The sequence below is a fragment of the Colobus angolensis genome, unplaced genomic scaffold, assembly GCF_000951035.1.
Source record: "Colobus angolensis palliatus isolate OR3802 unplaced genomic scaffold, Cang.pa_1.0 Scaffold94, whole genome shotgun sequence".
Taxonomy (NCBI): domain Eukaryota; kingdom Metazoa; phylum Chordata; class Mammalia; order Primates; family Cercopithecidae; genus Colobus; species Colobus angolensis.
In genome coordinates this window covers 2,427,801-2,435,573 of record NW_012123376.1, presented here as the reverse complement: position 1 = coordinate 2,435,573, position 7,773 = coordinate 2,427,801, and the positions used below count along the sequence as shown (strand labels likewise).

General features: G+C 42.0%; 1 pseudogene; it reads left to right on the top strand.

Annotated features, from left to right (window-relative positions):
- The first annotated feature begins 4,135 nt into the window (after positions 1 to 4,135).
- Positions 4,136 to 7,773, top strand: part of LOC105504660 — a 32,966-nt pseudogene continuing 29,328 nt past the window's right edge.

The window sequence follows — 7,773 nt, the reverse complement described above, 5'->3', positions numbered from 1 at the left end:
CCAGGGTGGACTTGAACTCCTGGGATCAAGAGATCCTCCTGCCTCAGCCTCCAAGTATCTGGACTCTAGGTGGACCTCATAAAAACTTTTTTTTATTTTGAGACAAGATCTTACTCTGTTGCCGAGACTGAAGTACAGCAGCGTCATCATGGCTCACTGCGGCCTCAACCTCCTGGACTCAAGTGATCCTCTCACCTCAGGCTCCCAACAAGCTGGGACTACAAGCGTGTGCCACCACATCTGGCAATTTTTTGTTTGTTTGTTTGTTTTGTTTTGTTTTGTTTTTGGTGAAAACAGGGTCTCACCAAGTTGCCCAGCCTGGTCTAAGTCCTGAGCTCAAACAGTCCTCCCACCTCAGTCTCCTGAGTAGCTGAAACCACAGGTGCATGACACCATGCCAGCTAACTTTTTAAGATTTTTGTAGAGATGAGGTCTTACTACGTCACCCAGGCTGGTAATAAATTCCTCGGCTCAAGAAATCCTCCCACCTTGGCCTCCCAAAGTGCTGGGATTACAGGCATGAGCCACAGAGCCTGGCCTAGAAACTTCTTATTTTGACTTAATATCAGAGTTACAAAAAAGTTGCAAGAATCATGCAAATAATTCTCATTTGCTCTTTACTGAGATTCTCCAAATGTTTGCATTTTATCATTTTATCCTTTTCCTTGTCTCTTGTTTATTCCCCTGAGCCTTTTAAGAGTACTTTGCAGATACGATTTTGCTTTACTGATAATGTTTCAATGAGCATTTCCTAAGAATAAGAACATTCTTTTACGTAAACATAGTACAATGATCAAAATCAGGAAATTAACATTGATACAATATGATTATCTAATCTAAAGATGTTATTGAGATTTCCCCAGCTGCCCTAATATGCCCTCTGTTGAGAAGTCAATCTCAGATTACTCATTGCATTCAGCGGTCATGTCTCTTACACCTTCTTTAATCTAGAATAATTCTTCAATCTGTCTTTTATAACATTGGTATTTTTGAAGTACATGTCAGTTATTTTGTAGACTATCCATCAGCTAAGTATTTCCTTGATCCTATATCCATTGGCATTAATGTGTCTCTGGAAGCTATGGTGATTAAAAGTAATCCCTTTTCTGTGTCTTCATATTTCCAGTTTTGTATTCCAGCACCACCTCTTACTACATGTGTGACCACTAAGCCATAGTTGCTCATCTTTAAAATTCAAAAAATTAGGCTGGGCTTTGCGAGTCATGCCTATAATTCCAACACCTTGCAGGGCTGAGACAGGAGGATCCCTTGAGCCCAGGATTTGAAGGAAGACCAGCCTGAGCAACATAGTATGACCCTGTTTCTATAAAAAATAAAAATTAGCCCAGTGTGGTGGTGCACTCCTATAATCCCAGCTACACGGAAGGCTGAGGTCAGAGGATGACTTGAGCCTAGGGGTTGGAGGCTGTGGTGTGAGCTGTGATCGGGTCACTGCACTCCTGGCAGGGTGACAGAATTCATTCTGTCTTGGGTGGCGGGGGTGTGGAAATTTCAATAATTGTACCTGCCTAGTAGGTTATAGAGAGCATTAAAGGCAGTGACATATGAAAAAGAAGTTATCCAGCTAGGCTTGGTGGCTCACACCTGTAATCCCAGCACTTTGGGAGGCCGAGCTGTGTGGATCACGAGGTCAGGAGATCAAGACCATCCTGGCTAAATCTGTCTCTACTAAAAAATACAAAAAATTAGCTGGGCGTGGTGGCACATGCCTGTAGTACCAGCTACTCGGGAGGCTGAGGCAGGAGAGTCGCTTGAGCCAGGAAGTGGAGGTTGCAGTGAGCTGAGATCGCACCATTGCACTCCAGCCTAGGTGACAGAGCAAGACTCTGTCTCAAAATAAATAAATAAATAAAAATCAAGAAAAAACAAGGACAGGCACATGATGGCTCATGCCTGTAATCCCAGCACTGTGAGAGGCGGAGGCAGGTGAATCACCTGAGATCGGGAGTTCCAGACCGGCCTGACCAAGAGGGAGAAACCCCCGTCTCTACGAAAAATACAAAATTAGCCGGGCGTGGTAACGCATGCCTGTAATCCCAGCTACCCAGGAGGCTAAGGCAGGAGAAACACTTGAACCTGGGAGGCAGAGGTTGCGGTGAGCCAAGATCGCGCCACTGCACTCTCCAGCCTCGGCAACAAGAGTGAAACTCTGCCTGAAAAATAAATAAATAGGAATTTATCCAATGCATGTCACAAAATCATTTGCTTTTTGTGTGCTTTGGCTTCTCAACTCCTCACTACTTGGCCACCCTTACATAGATGTATTCTAGTTTGCCCTATGTATGTCTGAAAATGAGGTTCTATAGCCACGCATGGTGGGGTGCACCTGTAGTCACCAGCTATTTGGGAGGCTCAGATGGAATGTAGAGGCTGCAGTGAGCTGAGATCACGCCGCTGCACTCCAGCCTGGGCAAAAAGAGTAAAACTCCATCTCAAAAAAAAAAAAAAAAAAAAAATTGTCAAGGGAGAACCCAATAGGAAGCCTTGTGACAAAAGTGAAACATTTCTTTATAAGTTGAAATCAATCACTCTCTGGGTTGGTTATTTCAAAGAGCTATAAATAAATTGTTAGGAACATTCAGCTAGATTTTAAAAAGTGATGCTTGGAGCCCTCGTGCCCACCACACCACCATAAAAAATAATAATAATAATAATAAACAAAAAATAAAAAGAAATAAATTGTACAGGCTTGTGGGCTAATTCACTTTCACCATGTTATTCCACAGAATAACTAAAGATGAAACCCCCTTCCTTGTGCAATCTCTATCCCCTCCCCCACCCCTGGAGGGGATGGGAGGAGAAAAAGAATAACCAAAGATTTTTTTCTCATGCCTCTGGCATCCCCCCAGGCTACCAATTTAATAGCACTGTTTCTTTCTAAGTGCTTGTCTTAGTTTATCACAACTCATTCGTATTGAAATAACATTGGTCTCTAGTGGTTATTACTTTTCTTCTTACAAATCACTTGTTTAATAATCGATTCTAGTATCTTAATAGAGGTGGATTCAAGCAATAGTGAGAAGCTTCCAAAATCCTGGTATCTTTCTAACAATGTCACAGAGTTGCTATGTGACCTAGTAAGGTCACTCTTTTCACCTAGATGTTTCGTTTAAAACAATGAGAAAATTTGATCTACCACTTATTAAGCTCACTGTGCCAACTACCTTTATTTATTTTTGCCACAATCTGTGCAGTAAATATTCTCCCTGTTTTACAGATGAGAATACTGAGGCTGAGATACGTTTAAAACCTTACCTAAAGTCACTCATTATAAGTGGTGCTAGATATATAGACTCACAGTGGCAAATTTTTGCAAACTCCTTATGCTGCGATTGACTTTAGGACACTCTATGGCCATTAACTGTAATCTTATACCAAATGGTACAGCCTTAAAAAATAGACTTGCTTTTTTAGAATTTAAAAAAAAAAAATAGATTTGCTTGAGGATCTAAGTGCTCCCTACTCAACTAAAAGACAGCAATTCCCAAAGTGTTTTTGAAGGAACACTAGTTCCGCCAATAGCCTCGGGATAAAACAGCTGTACTGTCAAATGTTTGACATACGTTTCATACTATTGTGATTCCTTTGGAGATTTAAAGGGCTCTGTAAAGCGCTTTAGAAAAGAAACTTGTTTAATATTCTTGAGTCACAGAGCTCGAGTTTCCTAAAGCACGTTTAACATAAGCTGTTACAAGATGGTAAAGTTTTTTTTTTTTTTCTTTTTACTCATTGGGACTTCAAGAATGTTTATCCAGAGAAACAGTGAGATTTAAAAATGTGTATTCTTAGCTGGGCCCAGTGGCTTATGCCTGTAATCCCAGCACTTTGGGAGACTGAGGTGGGAGAATCGCTCGAGCCCAGGAGTTTGAGACCATCATGGCAAAACCCTGTCTCTACCAAAAATAAAAAAAAAAAATAGCCAGGCGTGATGGCACACACCTGTAGTTCTAGCTACTCAGGAGGCTGAGATGGAAGGATCACCTGAGCCCGGGAGGTCAAGGCTGTGGTGAGCTGTGATGGTGCCATTGCACTCCAGCCTGGGTGACAGAGTGAGAACCTGTCTCAAAACACACACACACACACACACACACACACGAGTTCCTGGGAAAGCAAAATGTAGAGGTGTGTGTCTAACCTAATTGTCTGCAACCTGGCTTACTGTGGGAAGCTGGAAGAGTTCAAGGAGAGTATTCTGGCTGATAAATCCCTAACTACTAGCACTGACCAGGACAGCAGAACGGCATGCACTGGGCATGCTCAGCTAGACATACAGGAATTGTTGAATTTTTGTTGCACCTTGGAGTGCCAGTGAATGATAAAGACGATGCAGGTTGATCTCCTCTCATATTGTGGCTTCTGCTGGCCAGGATGAGATTGTAAAAACCCTTCTGGGAAAAGGTGCCCAAGTGAATGCTGTCAATCAAAATGGCTGTACTCCCCTACATTATGCAGCTTTCAAAAATAGGCGTGAGATTGCTGTCATGTTACTAGAAGGCAGGGCTAATCCTCATGCTAAGGACCATTATGAGGCTACAGCATTGCACTGGGCAGCAGCCAAGGGGTTTGGTGAGCATCTAGGTTGGGGACACATCCACATGCCAGAAGAGTGGTGCACCCCAACTTCATGGGAACAGAAGCTCCTATGCTCGGGACCCTGCTGGACCTCACCCTATGTACCTCTTCAGCTGCCCATTCATCTATACCTTTATAGTATCCTTTATAGTAAACTGGTAAACAAGAAAAAAAAAAACACGCACACACACAAACCCAAAAACAAACAAAAATAGCTGGGCGTGGTGGCACATGCCTATAGTTACAGCTACTTGGGAGGCTGAGGCAGGAGAATCACTTGAGCCCAGGAGGTTGAGGCTGCAGTGAGCCATGATCACACCAGACCCCTGTGCTCCAGGCTGGGGGATGGAGTAAGAACCTGTCTCAAAAACAGCAACAGCAACAACCAACCAGCCCCAACAAAAACAAAACAAAACAAAACAAAAAAACCATTTATTCTTATTTAAATCTCCAAACTGACTATTTGCATAATGTTTTAATTTTTAAAATAGGCCTACTCCTGTCCTGGTGTGTCCATTATATGACCTTCACCACAGACTAGCTAGAGATGTGCTATTATCCCGATTTTACATTTGTAGGGAAAGGTGTGAGTTGTTAAGGAATGTACTCAACACCTTACAGCTGGAGAAAGGTGAAACTGAAACTCAAATTCAACTTTTCGCAAACCAAATTCAGTACTCTTTCACTTAACCACCTGTAATGTCTAATTTTCTGCTGTTGATCATTTTAAAAGCTTACTGACATTTTTTAAAACAAGCAATTTTGAGAAAATGTAAAGGTTATATTAAAAATATAAGGTGGCCGGGTGCGGTGGCTCAAGCCTGTAATCCCAGCACTCTGGGAGGCTGAGATGGGCGGATCACGAGGTCAGGAGATCGAGACCATCCTGGCTAACACAGTGAAACCCCGTCTCTACTAAAAAAAAATACAAAAAACTAGCCGGGCGAGGTGGCGGGCGCCTGCAGTCCCAGCTACTCCGGAGGCTGAGGCAGGAGAATGGCGTACACCCGGGAGGCGGAGCTTGCAGTGAGCTGAGATCCGGCCACTGCACTCCAGCCCGGGCGACAGAGCGAGACTCCGTCTCAAATATATATATATATATATGGTGACCAGCTGGGCGCAGTGGCTCATGCCTGTAATCCCAGCACTTTGGGAGGCCAAGGTGGGTGGATCTCACCTGAGGTCAGGAGTTTGAGACAGCCTGACCAGTATAGTGAAACCCCACCTCTAGTAAAAATACAAAATTAGCCAGGTGTGGTGGCCCATGCTTGTAATCCCAGCTACTTGGGAGGCTGAGGCAGGAGAATCGCTTGAAGCTGGGAGGCAGAGGTTACAGTGAGCCAAGATCATGCCATCGCACTCCAGCCTGGGCAATAAGAGCAAAATTCCGTCTCAAAAAATAAATAAAAATAAATAAATAAATAAAAATATATATGAGATATATGATGATCTTTATAACAGTTTTAATAGTAAAAACCATATTTGAGATTTTTCCCTTTTAACGTTACTCCTTAGCATCAGCAGTTTAGGGTTTGGAATGGAAAGCAGTCTATACCTTACTATGTTTGAGTCTTGGGGGAAAACAATCTGATCCTGGAAACAACAAATTAGCCCACAGCTATACCTGTTTACCTAGTCAATGTGTGTTTGTTCTGTTTGAAGATACTTCAAAAGTAACAATTGTAAAAGAGATTACTGCTTTGATCAGAGAATCTGAATCCCCTTTGTTTGGCCATGAATAATTGGTCTTTGTGATGTTAATGTTTCTTTTAAGGAGTATCAGATCTGTAAATGCACCTTAATTACAGGCAAGCAGTTTTGGAGGGAATTTGTGACAGCATTTTATGGAAAGTCTTTCCTAGTTCCCCTTCAAATCTAATTATAGTACAAAGATTGTTTTAGGCCAAGCAGCAAAAAGCTATAATTATTAGTGCTTCCATTAATGTTCATGTAGGTCAAAAAAGTTATCTTATTGAAGAATAAGATTTAAATCTTAAAAATGCTTAATTTTTCCCTATAAAGCAAAGAACAACATGCAGAGCCTTACTGAGATGTCTTTGCTAATCTGTTCACCTTAATTATGCTGGCAGCTCAGGAGGCTGTTTTACGAAGACTTCACATTTAGAAACAGCACATGGGAATCCGCAACTCAAACAATCTCTGATTCCCACATTTTATTTTTAAATTTGCAACCAACAGTCCAGTTAGAGTACATGAGTACCATATGGAGAGATAAAGTTTTTTTTCAGTTCTTCTATGTGCATTTTGTGATTTTGTGGTATTAGCCTGAGTTTTTTGTTGTAAGAAGATATGTGTATTTATTTTGTCTGTTTGTGTGTGTAGTTTTTGTTTGTTTGTTTGTTTGTTTGTTTGTTCTGTTTTGAGAAGGAGTCTTGCTCTGTCACCAGACTGGAGTACAGTGGCGCGATCTCGGCTCACTGCAACCTCCACCTCCTGGGTTCAAGTGATTCTCCTGCCTCAGCCTCCCAAGTAGCTGAGACTACAAATACAAGCCACCATGCCTGGCTAATTTTTGTATTTTTAGTAGAGACGGGGTTTCACCATGTTGGCCAGGATGGTCTCGATCTCTTGACCTCATGATCCACCTGCCTCAGCCCCCCAGAGTGCTGGGATTACAGGTGTGAGCCACCGTACAGGCCGAAGATATATGTTAATACAGAATGTTAGATGTTGCTGAAGATGTGAGGAAACAGAATTGCTAAACTGCAGATAGGGTGATTTAGTTAGATACGAGGAAGAATTTCTCAACAGCAGAGTGAAATCTTATGTGGAGGTGGTTTGAAAGTTGCATATTTTATGAAATAGTATGTGGCAAAGCCTGGGCACACAGCAAGGCCTGTTCTAAGAGGAAGCTTTCAATTGATTGCATTTGTTACTGTACATGGTATTAAGTCCCAGAATGGGATTTTTCTACTCACCTGGTTACCGTGCTAATAATGACCACCATTCAGCATTTTATACACCAAGTACTTACCACCTGCTACCTTCCAAGCATTTTTTTCAATATTATGTTAACATTTAAACTTATCATTTAAAGAGCTATGAATAGAGCCAGCCTCGCCTGTGTATGAGGAAAAATGATATCTCTGAGGTTTAAAGCATACTGAATTAACACATGCCAAGTCATTTCTTCTTCTTCTTCTTCTTCTTCTTCTTCTT